This window comes from Zalophus californianus, chromosome 1 (genome assembly GCF_009762305.2).
Source record: "Zalophus californianus isolate mZalCal1 chromosome 1, mZalCal1.pri.v2, whole genome shotgun sequence".
Classification (NCBI taxonomy): domain Eukaryota; kingdom Metazoa; phylum Chordata; class Mammalia; order Carnivora; family Otariidae; genus Zalophus; species Zalophus californianus.
The window spans coordinates 120,514,442-120,530,820 of NC_045595.1; the positions used below are offsets into that span (position 1 = coordinate 120,514,442).

At 35.1% G+C, this 16,379-nt stretch overlaps 1 non-coding gene across 1 annotated transcript; it reads right to left on the reverse strand.

Moving 5' to 3' along the window:
* Positions 1-8,779: 8,779 nt before the first annotated feature.
* Positions 8,780-8,882, reverse strand: LOC113919079. The gene has a single exon (XR_003518813.1). It is a non-coding gene; the product is annotated as a U6 spliceosomal RNA (small nuclear RNA).
* Between the last annotated feature and the right edge of the window lie 7,497 nt (positions 8,883-16,379).

The following is a 16,379-nucleotide window of genomic DNA, read 5'->3' on the forward strand; positions in this document are numbered from 1 at the left end:
AGAAAATCCTAAGGAATCCACACAAAAACCTATTAGAGCTAATAAATGAATTCAGCAAGGTTACAGGACACAAGACCAACATACAATAGTCAATTGCACTTCTATGCACAAGCTTTGAACAATCTGAAAATGAAATTAAAAACAATTTCATTTATAATAGCATCAAAAATTAAAATGCTTAAGAATAAAAATAACAAAAGTATAAGACTTCTACATTGAAAATTACAAAATATTGTTGAAAGGAATTAAAAAGCACTTAAATAAATGGAAAGACATCTACGCTCATGAATGGAAAGACTTCATGTTAAGATGGCAAAACTTTCCAAAATGATCTGCGATTCAATGTAATCAAAATCCCAGCTGGCGTTTTTTTTTTTTTTTAATTGACAAGCTGATCTTAAAAATCATATGGGAATACAAGAGACTCAGATTAGCCAAAACAATCTTGAAAAAGAATGAAGTTGGGGGATACATGCTTGCCAATTCCATTACAAAACTGCAGTAGTCAAGAATGTGTGGTACTGACATAAAGAGAGACATATAGATCAATGAAAGAGAATTTAGAGTCCAGAAATAAACCCAAACATTTATGGGCAATTGATTGTTGACAAGGATGTCAAACGATTTAATGGGGAAAGAATAATCTTGTGACGTACAATGCTTGGACAACCAGATATCGACCTCCAAAAGAATACAGTTGGACTTCTACCTCACATGTTAAAAATTAACCCAAAATCAAAGACCTACATGTAAGAGCTAAACTTTAATATTCTTTGAAGGTGTAAATCTTTATGACTTTGAATTAGGTAATGTTTTCCTGGATACGACACTTAAAACACAAGTCATTAAGGAAATAAAATAGATAAACTGGACTTCATCAAAATTTTAAATGGTGTACTTCAAAGGACACCATTGATACATAAAGAACTCTTGAATATAAAAATAACTTACAGCTCAAAGACAACATAATTTAAAAAAGGGAAAAGGTTCTGTATAGACAATTCTACAAAAAAGATATACAAATTGCCAAAAAGACCGTGAAAAGATTATTATTAGTCATTAGGGAAATGCAAATAAACCACAGTGAAATAACACTTCACATACTCTAAGGAAACTACAATTAAAAAGACAAGCAGTAGTAAGTGTTGACGAGGATGTGGAGAAATTGGAATGCTCAAACATTGCTCGATGGAAAGATAAATAGTACAGCTGCTTTAGAAAACAGATGGTCAGTTCCTCAAAATGTTAAACATAGAGTTACCATATGACCCAGAAATCTCAATTCTAGATATCTATTCCCCAAAATGAATACATATCTCCATGTAAAACTTGTATATAAATGTTCATAGCAGCATTATTCGTAATAACTGAAAAGCAAAACCCAAATGTTTATCGACTGAAGAATGGTTAAACAAAATGTAGTACCTCTATAAAACGGAATATTATCGGCCATAAGAAGGAATTAAGTATGGATAGGTGTTATAACATGGATAAACTCAGAAACATTATGCTACATGAAAGAAGCCAGTCACCAAAGACCACATATTTTGTTTTGAGCTTGTTTTGATTAAATATTTAAAATACAGAATTGTTACATGTTGTATATTTAAAGAGACAGTAAAAAAAGGAAATTGTCATCAAGTTACACCTAAGAATAATAGAGGCTTTTGAATCCCAAGGAGAACAAAGTTTTTAAAAATGAATAAGCAAATACATTTATTAAAACTTTAAGGATATTTATGGGGCGCCTGGGTGGCTCAGTTGTTAAGCATCTGCCTTCGGCTCAGGTCATGATCCCGGGGTCCCAGGATCGAGCCCCACATAGGGCTCCCTGCTCGGCGGGAAGCCTGCTTCTCCCTCTCCCACTCCCCCTGCTTGTGTTCCCTCTCTCGCTGTGTCTCTCTCTGTCAAATAAATAAATAAAATCTTTAAAAAAAAAAAAAAACTTTAAGGATATTTAACAACTTATTGAAGTCAGGACAATAGATAAATTCTTCATATATCAACAATAGGAACCTAGATGTCCCAGAAATTATATTTCCAAGGATATGCTTTATAAAATATTACATTCTTGTTAAACTGGGACTTTGGCAACTTTGGATATAATTTCACCCCTGAACCTATACCATGATGAATTAGTCAGCAGCAACACATTCCATCTCTGGGAAATGGCCGGAACGGGCAACTCCCTAGAGACGAAAAGTAGATTAGTGGTTGGCTGGGACTAAGTGCGAGGAGGATGAGAATGATTGATAATGGATACAAAGTTTCTCTGGGGGATAATGGAAGCATTCTAAAATTAGAGTGATGGTTGCACAACTCTAAAAATGACTGAATTGCATATTTTCCCCCTACCTTTCCCCTTCTTGAATTGTACACTTTTAACAGCCAACCTTTATGATATATTGCATTTCTATGAAGTTGTTAATAAAAAATATACACAGACAGAGAGAGGCCAATAAGGTAAATGTGATAAGATATTAACAAATAGGGTACCTGGGTGGTAGGTACATGGAATTTCTAAATTTTGCAGCTTTTCTGTAAGTTAAACTTATTTCAAAATAAAAAATTAAAAAGTCAGGGGTCCCCTGACTTTTTAACAAAATGCATGTATCATAGTGATAAAATTTTAAAGATTATGGAACAGATATGGGTTTAGAATGAAGTAAGAGATAACATGGTCTAGTCAGGATGACTCCAGAACTCCAAGAGGCACCATCCAATAATATAATGGCCAGACATTCCCCACTAATCTGTAGCTTTAAATTCAATGTATGGGGCTTATCTGGCAAACCTCTAGAGTTGGCCAGTTTTTAGCTCTGCTGTGTAGGTAACTTATTTATGCTATCAGGGTATAGTAGGCAGAATTCTAAGATCACCTGCAATGACTCAACCCTAGTATAATGCTCTCCTCGAGTGTGAGCGGGAACTGTGAAGGTGACAGTACAGTCCCTCCCATGACTGGATTATGTTTTATGGCAGAGTTGACTTTAAGAAAGAATAGACCTGATCTAAACACATGACCCTTTTAAATCTGGGTCTTGACATTAGACAAAGGAGTCAGAGATTTGACAGGAGATGTTCACATTGTCTGCTTTAAAGATATAGGGGGCCACATGGCCAAAAATGTAGGCAGCCTCTGGGAGCTGAGAGCAACCCCCAACTGACAGCCCCAGCAAGGAGACTGGAACCTCCGTTCTATAGCCTCAAGGAATGCGATTCTGCCAATGGTCTGAATGAGGTTGGAAGTTGATTCTTCTTCATAGGCTCTAGATGGGAAAGCAGCTGCGTTGATACCTTGATTTTGGCATTGTGAGATCCTGAGCAGAGAACCAAGTCATGCAGTGCTGGGACTTCTGCCCTAGAGAACTGTGAGCTAATAAATGTGTTGTTTTAAACTGGGAAGTTTGTGATGATATATTACAAAGCAAAAGAAAATGATACACAGAGTATCCATTTCCTCACATATAAAATTAGAATAGGATGCCTGGGTGACTCAGTCGGTTAAGCGTCTGCCTTCGGCTCAGGTCATGATCCCAGAGTCCTGGGATTGAGCCCTGCATTGGGCTCCCTGCTCAGCCAAGAGTCTACTTCTCCCTCTGCCTTTGTCCCTCCCCCACCAACTCATGCTCTCTCTCGCTTGCTTTCTCTCAAGCAAATAAAATCTTTAAAAAAATAAAATGAGAATAATAGCACTATCTGCCTCATAGCAAGGTGAATCCTTACCAGATAAAAGAATCATATAAAATATTTAGCAGTCTTTCATGTAGTACGTACCTAATTTAGGTTAGCTCTCATTATCATTACTTATACTCTTGTTATTGAGATCAGGTAAAGCAAAATCTCAAAAAAAATCAGAATCTTCTCCAATAACCCATAATAAACTTATTCATTAATATGCTATCCAAGATATTTTGTCACACCCAGGATATGAGTAATATTACTAATATCATTCACAATTAAGGCTTTGGCTTTTATTCAAGATCTGATTTATCCCAATGGTAGCATATCTTAGTGAAAGATAACTTTCTCAGTCCTTTAAAGTATTCATCACACAGCTACCTGTCAAGTTTTGATGATGGGTGGAAAATGATGGAGATAGCAGGGAACATTCTTATAAATGTTCCCTGAATATGGCATTTAAAATTTTATCCATTAACTGTAAAACTGAAATACTCCTGCCAACTAACAGAGCCAAGATGGTACTCATGAAACAAACAAGCCAAACCACCTGAATAAAATCACACTTGTAAAATGGACTGAATAGTTTTGTGGCACCTAATCCCTGCTATGGGCTAATACTCAGCATGGCTGATAGCCAGACTCTAAAATCGACTGATCGTAATGTGTACCTGTGCACATGTGAAGCAAAACACCACTTATTCCCAGGTGGTATTTATCTAAAGATAAATAAGTGAAGTAGTGAAGCAGAAAAATTGCTAACCCATATAGCATTAAGCTAGCTTTACCTCAAACACTTCATAATTTCCATTTATGTTTCATGATATCACCAAGATTGCCATGGATTCATTCTCCTTGCTACTGAGTAAGGGCGGCACTCATTCCTATATCCTCCCTTCCCATCAAATTTAAAACTGTACCAGTATTTTAAGATCTCTAGAATTCAAAGAAATGCACCATTGAATGATCAGAGCAGTCGAGAATGTCAAATAGATCCATGGTCTGCAATAAACGTCTTCAAAACATAAAAATGATGGAGAAATGAAATTGGAATATACCTTCTCAGCAAAGTGAAAATGTCACTAAGCTATATGGCTTTCTGAAATTAAGACATAATTTTGAGAAAATCATTAATCAACAGTTATTAAATACCTGACTATGATAAACAACTTTTGATAGCTGAGATTCCTAGCTAAGAAAATTAAGTTTAAAATTTATTTAAAGTCTCATTCAACTCTTACCTTACACATAAATCTATTCTAACTGGAGTCATTTCATGTTGCCCTTTAAATTTTGAATCCTAGCAACATTCTTATTTTAATCATTCTTGAAACACTACTAATTTTTGAAATGAAGGTTTATCCATTATTTTTACAAAACACCTTAGCTTATCATTAAAAAGAATGCTGACTTAAAAGTTGTATGTTTTATATACATATAATTTGTATCTTGTTTATTAGCACATCACATTCAAAATACTTCACTAGTTGAACAGAGTGGCATATCAATAAATCAAAGGCAGACTTAATCCTGATACCAGAATGATGATGTATGGCACATCTTCATATACGGGGCCGCGGGGGAGGGGAGGGCAGGTAACTTCCCACATTAAAGTACCCAAAATTATTTGAGAACTATTTTAATATGTTTAGTTAAGACTTAGTAATTTATGAGGCATAAATAGATATTTGAGAGTGTAATTCCAAATATAGAAAAATAATATAAGTTCGAGCTACATATTTAGTTATTAAATATCATTCTTTTAATGATATTACTAGAACATAAAGAAAAAAGTTAGGGGGTTTGTCTGTTTTTCAAAAGAAAATTAGTCTCTTTACTTCATAGCAGCATTTCTAAACCAGATATGCTTTGGATAATCAATCACTGTAATCCCCTTTTGGTGTGTGCAGGCTTTTTGCAAGAGGGTCCATAGTTTTACTTCAATACTAAATGATGCTGAGTTCTCAAAATTATAAGAACCATGGATTATTTCATTGTTATCAGAGATTTAAATAAATATTGAGTAGATGCCTATCAAAGGGTTAAAATTATTTTATCTTAGTGATAAAAATAATTTTATTATTTTTATTTAATTTGAAAAATACTTTAAAAATATATAAAAAGAAATCACCTGTAAATCTACCACAATGTGCATATACACTGATGTGTATTCTCCCCTCCCACATCTCACACTGGACTTGTTATGTTATATTAACAATTTGAAATGGTCTTTGTACATGTTATCCCAAGTTTATGCAGACATATTTATGAATATTTACATTACATTCACATACGTATTTTTTTATAAAAATGAGTCCTGATATATATGTACAAAACTTATTTTTATTTTTTAATTACAAATACACTGTGGACATATTTTCAGATCTGAATATATCTACATCATTCTTTTTATTGGTTGTATAACACTGCTCGCCTCCAAACATGTTACATAATTTAGTCCTTCATTATGTTTATTGTCTATTTCCTTCCGCAGATAAGCTTCATTGGATAAAGAGTTCTTCATTTACTGCCATATCCAAGTGCTTAGGTTAGTCCTACCATATAGCAGGTTCTCAACAAATAATTGTTGAATGAATCAAGTTTTAACTAATGTAAACCCATAACATGTTTTGCTATACTTTTATTAATGAACTTATTTTGATTGTGTTCTTTGCTATTAAGAGAAATATTTCAAGACTGTCTCTATGGATCGATCTTCCCTTACTGAGGCAGTTATTTCTTAAATTCCTGGAAGGTAACTCCTAGGTTATAGATTATATACTTTTAAAAATAGTATTGCTAAACTGTCCTCCAAAAATGTTATACCAAATTAAATTCTTAATACAAGATATGAGTCAGACATTTAGTTTTATTCCTTATAACTTTCTGCTTTTCCAATTTCCTATAACCGACATTAATTATCTTAATCAGAAGAAGAGCCATGATTAAAAAAAATTAGTTTTTATTTTCTTGATCGTCCTAGAAACTTAATTTAACAGTCTAAAGCTTGAACATAACAGATATCATTTGGACTATTGTAGTCTTTTTTCACTGATTTAAGTTATTCCAGTACTTAATTTTAAAAAATTGTTATTTCAATGTCTATCAACAATTTACTACCAATTTACTTATCAAAAGTAAGCCTTACAACATGCTTACTGGAGCAGAAAAATTAGAAAGATATAACTAATTTTCTAAAGTTGATGTTGCCTTATAATTTGCAGAGTAGCATGAAGAGAAATGCTTTTAATAATAAATGATTTTTGACTAATGATGAGTTATTAATAAATAAATGTATTTGCCTCTCAGCCCTTTTAGTTAAAAGTCCAGGGAGGAAAGAAACAAATTAAAATTTTCAGAGTACATGAAGTATATATTAGCTTCCAGGTTTGGAATGTTTCTAAGCAGCCAGTAGACTAAAAAAGGAGTTATACATTTTTAAATTTGACCTTATTGTCAATAAGTGTGACCATGGCTTTGCTAAAGTGTTGTCCTACAAAACTTATACTGTTAACCCGGAGTCATGATACTAGAGCTGCTTATTCAGACCTTCTGATGAATTGCACTGAACCAGTCATATATATCTGCATCTCATCTAAATAGAAATAGACACAGGGAGGAGTTTGTGTCAGGGTACAAGGATTCCCTTTGTGAAGGGAAAGCAAACGGTAACTGTAATGGGACTGGACCCTCCATCACTGATGGAGGACTCATGTCTTCTGACTAACTTATCCAGGGAAAACATTCATTGTCTCCCAAACAGTTCAAAAGCTAATAAAATTTCATAACCAGTGGACTTCTGATTTATATAAAAGCAAGTTGTAAGTAATGAAATAGAAAATCTGTAATGAATAGAAAAAAGTCCCACTTTAATCAACATTGAAGAATACTTCTAAATGCCATGGGTGCGGTGGCATGATTTTAGACTTCTGCAAAGTAAGCAAGCCCTGCCCTCAAGGAATCTGCATATCACCTAGTAGCCAAGGAGATTCAGAGAAAGAGGTAAGCAAGAAAACATGGCAATTTGAGTCGGCATTCTATCTAGAGGTGAACTTTGTGATCCTTCATTTCAGTGTTACTGTAAGAAATTATAAACAGCTACTACTCGTTAGATGAGCGAACACAATGCGATCATGAAAGAACTGGAAAATTTCAAGGGGGTTTCCCATTAATTAAATTCCGATAGGGATTCAAGACCTAAGTCATCCTTCAGCATTCTGGTTTTTAACTTTTCCCTTAAATTAACATATTTATGTTTACTCAGTTTCCTTTATTCATTTTTTCATCTTTTCTCTAGTTATGAAGAAAAAGTTATCTTTCTTTTTTTTTAAGATTTTATTTACTTATATGAGAGAGAGAGTGGCAGGGGCAGAGGGAGAGGGAGAAGCAGACTCCCCACTGAGCAGAAAGCCTGACGTGGGTCTCAAACCCAGGACCCTGGGATCATGACCTGAGCCGTAGGCAGATGCTTAACCAACTGAGCTACCCAGTCGCCCCTCTTTCCAACTTTCTAATGCTTCTTAAACTTCAAGTATTTGCATGGATAGGATTCAAAAGGCCTGTTTCTTTAAAAAGGCTTTTGTGAAATTAAATTCTTTGAATAGCTATTATCAAAGTATTATTTTAATCCTAACAAGATCAGGGCCCTAATTAAGCCCCTTGTTGGTTAAAGTCAATATTCTCCTTTTATTACTTAAAGATGTCTGCCAAGGATCTCAAAGGCATTAATTTATTGTGAAATTTTTAGATGAATTTCTTGAAAGGTGTGTCCTCCTATTTATCCAGGTTGCCTGTATATTATTGTCCCATTGTTTACTTTAATATGTTTTTTCCATGCAAATTCAATGTCTCATTCCTTTACTGGGAAGGTACTATCATACTGTTGAACTTGGTAGATAGTCAATCAAAGATTCACTTAATAAGTTAATCCTACAGATACTGATTGAACACCTTCTGTGTACAAAGTAAAACAGTAGCTGCTGAGGTAAAGACAAAAGTAAATTAATCACAGACCTAATTCTCCTAAAGTTAACAATCAAGTGGCAGAGATGGTGACAAGACATATAATTTGGTGCCCGAGTAAAACATTGAGAAGAAAATGGAAGAGGAGAAAGTGAAATTTTTAAGTGTCATCCTTGTGCAGGTCATGCTAGTCTGCTCTGTATGGGTCCAATTTAGTATATGTGCTGCCAGAGAGAGCAGGAAAGTGAAATTTTTAGATATTGAAACTTCCTAATTTGACATTAAGGCAGAATTTACATAATTACATGGGTTCCACTGCAAAAAACTCTGAATTTTCTTATTTAAACATTTACTACATCTCTCATTTATTCCACATACCATTATTTATTGAACACCTCCTGTGTGTACAATACTGCATAAGGTTATGTCAGAATACAGAAGTGATGTATTATCTAAAAACAAAATATTTAGACACTTCAGGATTGCTATTTTTCATAGAGATGCTTTTATAGCTTGGCCCAGAATTTTAGAGGGCCTAAGCTGACTGTCATAGAAACTACCTTTTATATTGTAGTTAACACTTTTTACATCATTTTTTATCTTAATGTTAAAATCTTAAAGTTCATATTTTTGGACTTTCGTTTCAGAAGGTCTTTGTATTAATGGTAGAAGCCAGGATTTCTGGCAGTAAACAACAGCACAAAAAAGTCATCATACACCTGTGAATCTTAGCATTTATCTGGTAGACTGTGTTAGAAATGATAATATATAAAGCAGAGTTCTAATTCTTCCAACTGGCAACAGATATCAAGTCATAAGTCCAATTATTCTTTACAGTTCACCAAATATTCTTGGGTCTTGAAGAAGATAACCAAAAAGTGATATATGCACATTGTTCACATTATTTTGATGATATATAAGATATTTCACAAATTTCACACTGTAAGGTATTTAGTTTCTTTCAGTGGTGGCAAAATATATTCAGATATGAAAATGCCCACCTAAAAATGCATATGCCAGTTATATTCACTTAGTAATGGCCATGAGTTAATAGTTAATTTGCATCAAATGAATTAAAACACAAGAAAAAATTATTTCTTATTAAAAAGAGAAGTGCTGCTCATAGAAAAATGCTATGGGAAAAACATTCAATATTATACTCAAATGTTGATGCATGAGGAGTGAATACAAAATGTACAAAAGTGCAGGGACTCTGAATCCCATGTGTCCATTTTCAGGAAGCCACTGTAGGATGTGCGTGGTAAAACAAGAAAGAGGTAGACTGGTACCTAAAATAGGGGATCCAAAACAAGAAAGCCAAAAAGTAGAGACCCACCAGGACAGCCATGCTAAGCTTAGTCTAGAAAGCAGCTAGTACAGACTGAAACAGGCAGAGGGGTAAAATCTCCAAATGATCAGATTTATTTGAACATTTGAAAAGATAGTAATGAGTATTTGAGTGATCCGACAGAGGTAGATTGAAAAGGTATATTGAAAATCAAACAAAACAAGATGGGAGCAAAGCAATTAACTCTAAGTAAGCAAAAGACTGAAAAAAGATAAAATATAATATCTACCTCATTTGTTAATAGACAATATCTACACAGTAAAACTGACCAATGATTTAAGCAAATATTTTACAAAGATATTGGGAAGATAGAGGAAGGGAAGAGAGGTGAATATAAAAGAGAAATATATAATCAATAAGTAATATCTACATGTGATAAAGAAAAAGTTATATGTATGTATAATTTGTATATGGAGGAGGGGGAAATATCAGACAAATCAACTAAAGTTGTTGAAAGTGAATGTGTCTGGGTAATGGACTAGAAAGGAACAAAGGTAGAGAGGTGTCTGATATTTATTATAACTCTTTCACTTTTAAAACCTTTGTGTATAGCATTTTGATAAAAATCTTTGAATTTTTTTTAAAGAAAGAGAGTGCACGCGCGCACGTGCACACACACACACACACACACACAAGCTAAGGGGGGAGGGGCAGAGGGAGAATCTTAAGCAGGCTCTCCAACCAGAATGGAGCCCCTATGGGGATCTATGTCACAACCCTAAGATCATGACCTGACCCAAAAACCAAGATTTGGACATTTGACTGAGCCACTCAGGCACCCCCAAATCTTTGAATATTTTAAATTAATATTTTAATATTTTAAATTTGCAAACAACAGAATGCATTCTGCCTAATCTAAGTAGAGAAACAATTTGTTAAGGAATACAAGGGAAATCATAGTTTTATTAAACGGGTTAGTGAAAACAGGGGAGAGGCTATGTATCCAGCAACACACAAAGATTTGGTCCATTAAAGACATTCCTCCTAAAGCCAAATGCTACAAATCCCAGCTACCACCCATTCCAGAAGAATGGATGTTACCTACTCAGGTTGCTGACTTTTGGATCAGTCTTACAGATTGTGAGTGACAGAATATGGATTCCCTGTTTTCAGCCTATGGCCAAAGGAGTCTAGAAAAGTGAGTTTTCTGGATTCTCCTTTAAAGAGGCAAAAAAAAGTATGGGAAATTATCAAGATATAGAGAAGTTATAAAAAAAGATACCAGATAGCTAAAAATGACAAATGTTTGCTACCCATAGATAAATCAATTCCTTTCCAGAATGTATGCTTTCTGTCATCAATAACTAACCATTTAAATACCAGCATCATTGGTAATTACAAAAAAAATTTCTAAGAAGATGTTATAATTCTGGATTGGAAACTTCTGGGAATTTATTAATTATCCATTACTGTGGGGAGCTAGATATATCAGAGCACAATTTATACAAAGATGTGAATATATTCTCGGCCTGATTATAAGAAAGCAAGTGTGAACAGGCATCTGAAAAACATTTGGTTAAATGGAAAGGTGTAGAAGACCGAGTGAAAAACTCAACATCTTGGAGAAGAGTTACAAATTCTGTCACAAGAATGGCTTTCTACTGTTAACTTTTCCTCTTCTACATACTACGCACTGAAGTTTATTTTTATTGCAGTTGGAATTTGAGCATCTCAAGTATATGTTTTGGTGATTATAGTTTTCTTTAGCTGAAATTATCATAAATTTCTTCACTTATTAGCAGCAATTATGTGATAGTCAAGTATATTAGGAAGTAAACCTGTTGATTTGTCTCCAGGGTAACTTAGGCACAATTGGAGACAGGTGAAGACATTAAGAACGAGATAGATAATGTTATAATAATACAGAATAAGAATTGGAATTGTTATTTGATGAAATAAGAGTCCAGGTTTCATTTACTAAGTCAACATAATACCAGGAATTTAGACTAGCCCAACAATCCAAAATTATATATGTAGCAACTCCCAAGAATATTATCACTTTAAAATTCTTAAGATATATTAGCCCTTCAAGACAGAATCACAGAACATAGACATCTCAAGAGACCATCCCATCCGGTTACACTCTGCCTCCAGTCAAGATTACGGTAGTCATTGATTCCCAAAATGTACATTATGGTAATGAAGTTAGAGTTGATATAGGATATAACATCCTCATTTTACAGATTATAAAACCAAAAATCTTAGAATTGGAAAATGTATGCCCTCATTTTTATAAGTGAAAAGTTCAGAAAGTAAAAGCAATATGAAGAAATTCACATATGAATGGAAGAAAACATTTTAGAACACAGATGTCTTGGTGTTGAACATTGAGCCAGAATATCATTTCATAGAGTATACATGTCCTTAACTGCTACCCTATACTGCCTCTTGACAAAGGAGAAGTGTGGTTATTAAATATCAGAAGTCCAATTGCAAGTATAATAAAAGATATGTAAATTAAAATAAGAGGAAATTATGGTTCTCAGTTGATTCTTGTTATTTGCGGTAGTTACATTTTTTTAAAGATTTTATTTATTTATTTGACAATGAGAGAGAGCACAAGCAGGGAGAGTGGCAGGCAGAGGGAGAGGGAGAAGCAGGCTCCCCCCTGAGCAGGGAGCCTGACATGGGGCTTGATCCCAGGACCCTGGGACCATGACCTGAGCCGAAGGCAGACACTTAACGTACTGAGCCACCCAGGTGCCCCAGTAGTTACATTTTTAAAAAAGATTTTCTTTCTTTATTTATTTGAGAGAGACAAGCAAGCACAAGCAGGGCGAGGGGCAGAGGGAGAGGGAGAAGCAGACTCTCCGCTGAGCAGGGAGCCTGACATGGGGCTCGATCCCAGGACCCTGGTTTCATGACCTGAGCCAAAGGCAGATGCTCAACTGACTGAGCCCCCCAGACACCCCAGCAGTAGTTACACTACATAAAGAACTGTGAACACTGAATTAGTGAATACTGAGCCATTGCTCCAAGGGGAAATATAAGATTATGTTTTGGAAAGCTTTTGGTTACAACTTTTCTTCAACTGAGAAATTTATAATGTTTAATTATATGCAACATTTGTTTAATTATATGCAGTATTTCTGTAGAATAAAACACTAGCTGAGAAGGGTTTACCATGATCCTCACCCTGGTAACATGAACATAAGTTTCTTTGGTTTTCAGCCTCACAACAATGCTGTCAACCATGGGTTGCTGTTGTTTTGTTTTGTTTTTAACCAGTCATCATCTCATGAATCCCCGTATTTAGCCGCCCTTCTGTCCTTTCCATAACTTCATCATAAGCTGTAGATGTTACTTTAGCACTTTCCACTGCAGCCTCATGTACAGATCAGAGAATTGGCTCTCCCTTTCTCTGGATAGACCATTGAACTCACAGCCTGTAGCACTATAACTCACGCCTATATGAAATTAATCTAACACAGATATTTTCTCCAGAAGACACACCACAATTTCTTTCCATACACATAAAAAACCAAAAAACAAAACAACAACAAAAAGGAGATAGCACTTTAGCACAGTGCTTGGGGACCATTTTGAACAACAAACTTACCAAAACAAGCCCCAAAATGCAAAACTTGTGGCACTAAACTGACCATGAAAAAAACACTTGAGAGTTGAACCAAGAATGCAGGGTGTTGCCTTGCTTGACCTCAACTGGGTATGGTTTTTCACTACTCGGCACATGTCCACAAATGACCAGGAAAGTGCTGTTTGACTTTGAGGTTACAAATAAAGTCTAATGAGTAAGCAAATTCACAAGTGCAGAATTCATGAGTAATAAGGATTGACTGTATATTGACCAAGATTTCAAAAGAAGGACAAGACCAGTGTGGCCAGAACAGAGGACAGGGCTGTACTCCACTGGCGTGTGCCTTCTGAATTGGGAAATAATTTTCAGAGGTCAACTTGGAAAGAGGAATCAAACATTTTTAAATTGTTCACATGTGATGATCAATTTCATGTGTCAACCTAATTGGGCCACAGGGTATCCCAATGTTTGGTCAAACATTATTCTGGATGTATCTATGAAGGTGTTTTTGGAGGAGATGAACATTTAAATTGGTACATGGAGTAAAGCCGATTGTTCTAACGGGGGCTGGGTGTGAAGATGGTGCTCATCCAATCAGCTGAAGCCCTGAATAGAACGGAGAGGCTGACCCTCCCCTGAGTAGGACAGAATTCCTCCTGTCTCACTGTCTTTAAAGTAAAGTATCCGTTTTTTTTCTTGCCTTTGGACTCTAACTGAAATATTGACTCTTCCTGGGTCTCAAGCCTTTAGGCTCTCTGACTGGAACTACACCATTAGCTCTCCTGGGTCTCCAGCTTGCTGAGCCACCCTACATATCTTGAGACCTCCCAGTCTCCATAATCCTGTGAGCCAATTTCTTAGAATCAATTTATTTCTCTCTATATGTGTATCCTAATGGTTCTGTTTCTCTGGAGAATTCTAATACACAGGCTCTGTCAATGGAATTGTACTTCTAGGAATATATCTTGATAAACTAATCAGCAACAGATAGATAGATAGATAGACAGGTAGATAGGTGTATAGGCCTATATTTTTTCTATAATGAGAGGTTTATAGGACTACTACAATAGCAACAAATTGCAAGAGCCTAAACATCACAAAAAAGTTTCTGTACATTATGCCACAATAAAAAAATGATATGGATACATCTATTTAGATAAAAAGGCACTTACCAAATATTAAGTTAAAAATGATTACTAGGCAAAAAAAATTACTAGGCACCATACAAAATGGAATTACATTTTTAAAATATATGTAAATATACATGCATAGGAAAAAGTCTTAACAGAAGTGTTTATCTTGAGTGGCAGGATTTTGGATGATTCTATTTTTATTACTTACTACATACCTATATTTTTAAATTTTTCTATAATGAACATATAATATTGTGTTGTAGAAAGGAAGGAAGGAAGGAGAGGAAAGGGAAGGAAAGCCATGCTGGACAAAAGGCTTGGTGACATAGTAGAAAGAACTCTAGATTTGGTGTTTGGTGACCTGGGTTCTAAACTCAACTCCTCACTAATTTGAGACAGTAGCTTAACTACCCTGGTCCTCATTTTCTCATCTATAATATCGTGGAACTAAAATAACTGCTTTTTAAGGGCTCTCCCACACCATAGCCAATATTCCTTGGGTTCATGTCTCTTTGGATTCTTTGGCAGGGGTTCTAAATGTTGATACCCTCATGATCTCAACTCCAGAACCTGAGGGGACTCAACAGGAATGATTTCTGCACATGGGCTGTTGGGACATTCCCAACTTGTGGCCCTAACCCTAACTTGGCTCAAACTTGACTTGTGATACTAGAAGGGAGAGACATAGATCAGATGTAAGATTCTAATTATCCAGTTGCATTGTCCAAGTGTCCTAGAGAAAGAGACAGTATACAGTAAAAAACAAACACACAACAAACAAAAAGAAAAACCTCATGGATGTTGGTGTTTGCATTCCCACTTAAGCCCTTATTAATTCTGAGGAAGGTTTTCCTCACCCGTAAAAAAGAGACTGTTCTATATACTTCAAGACTTTTTTGTGAGTTCTAAATTATTCAAGGTATATAAAGTGCATAGGACAAAATAGGCACTAGGGAAAAAAAATAATCTTTTCCTTCTCTTCTTCCTTTCACAGATGACACATTCTAGAATCAGGTAAATTCTGAGGAAAATGGGGGAAGGGCAATGAGGTTTTTGGTTTTTTTTTTCATAATTGTCCTAGGAGCTAGAGGTAATCTTGTTCTACCTAATGATTACATTAGACAGTTGATAAATTATAACACACATTGAATATGTTGTTATAGCAGTAAAAAAATAAAATTTAAAAAAGCAAGTTAAGCAATAAGAAACAAGAAATAAGGATTTAATCTTGGGATCCAATTTGGAACACAATTAAGGTGATGGAGGAGACTAATATTTCATTCATCTAATAAAATATCACCAGGGCTTGGTAGTGATTAGACACAGAGTCATTTCCTGGCCCCTCTAATAGATAATAGTTCTCAGTGTCCTTTTAACAAAGTGCCAGAGAAACAGCTTCGTATACTCCAAGAGGAAAACAAATCACACCCTGTCAGACCTACATGGTTCCTGGATTCTGCCCACCAAAGTAGTAACGTAGCTTGACCTTATTTTACTCAAGAATCCTGGTGGGATCTTAAGATAAGAGGTTATTGTTTTATCTTGAAAACTAATTCCATTTAGAAAGAGAGTTAGGCAAACTCATGTTGATGTGTAACTACGAACAAATTATGAGGCGTCTTACCAACTCAATGAATCTTAGTTTTGCACAGTGAAGAAATCACTTGGTCATCCAGAGATGATCTCCTAAATGTTCTTCTGTTCTCTGATCCCGTTC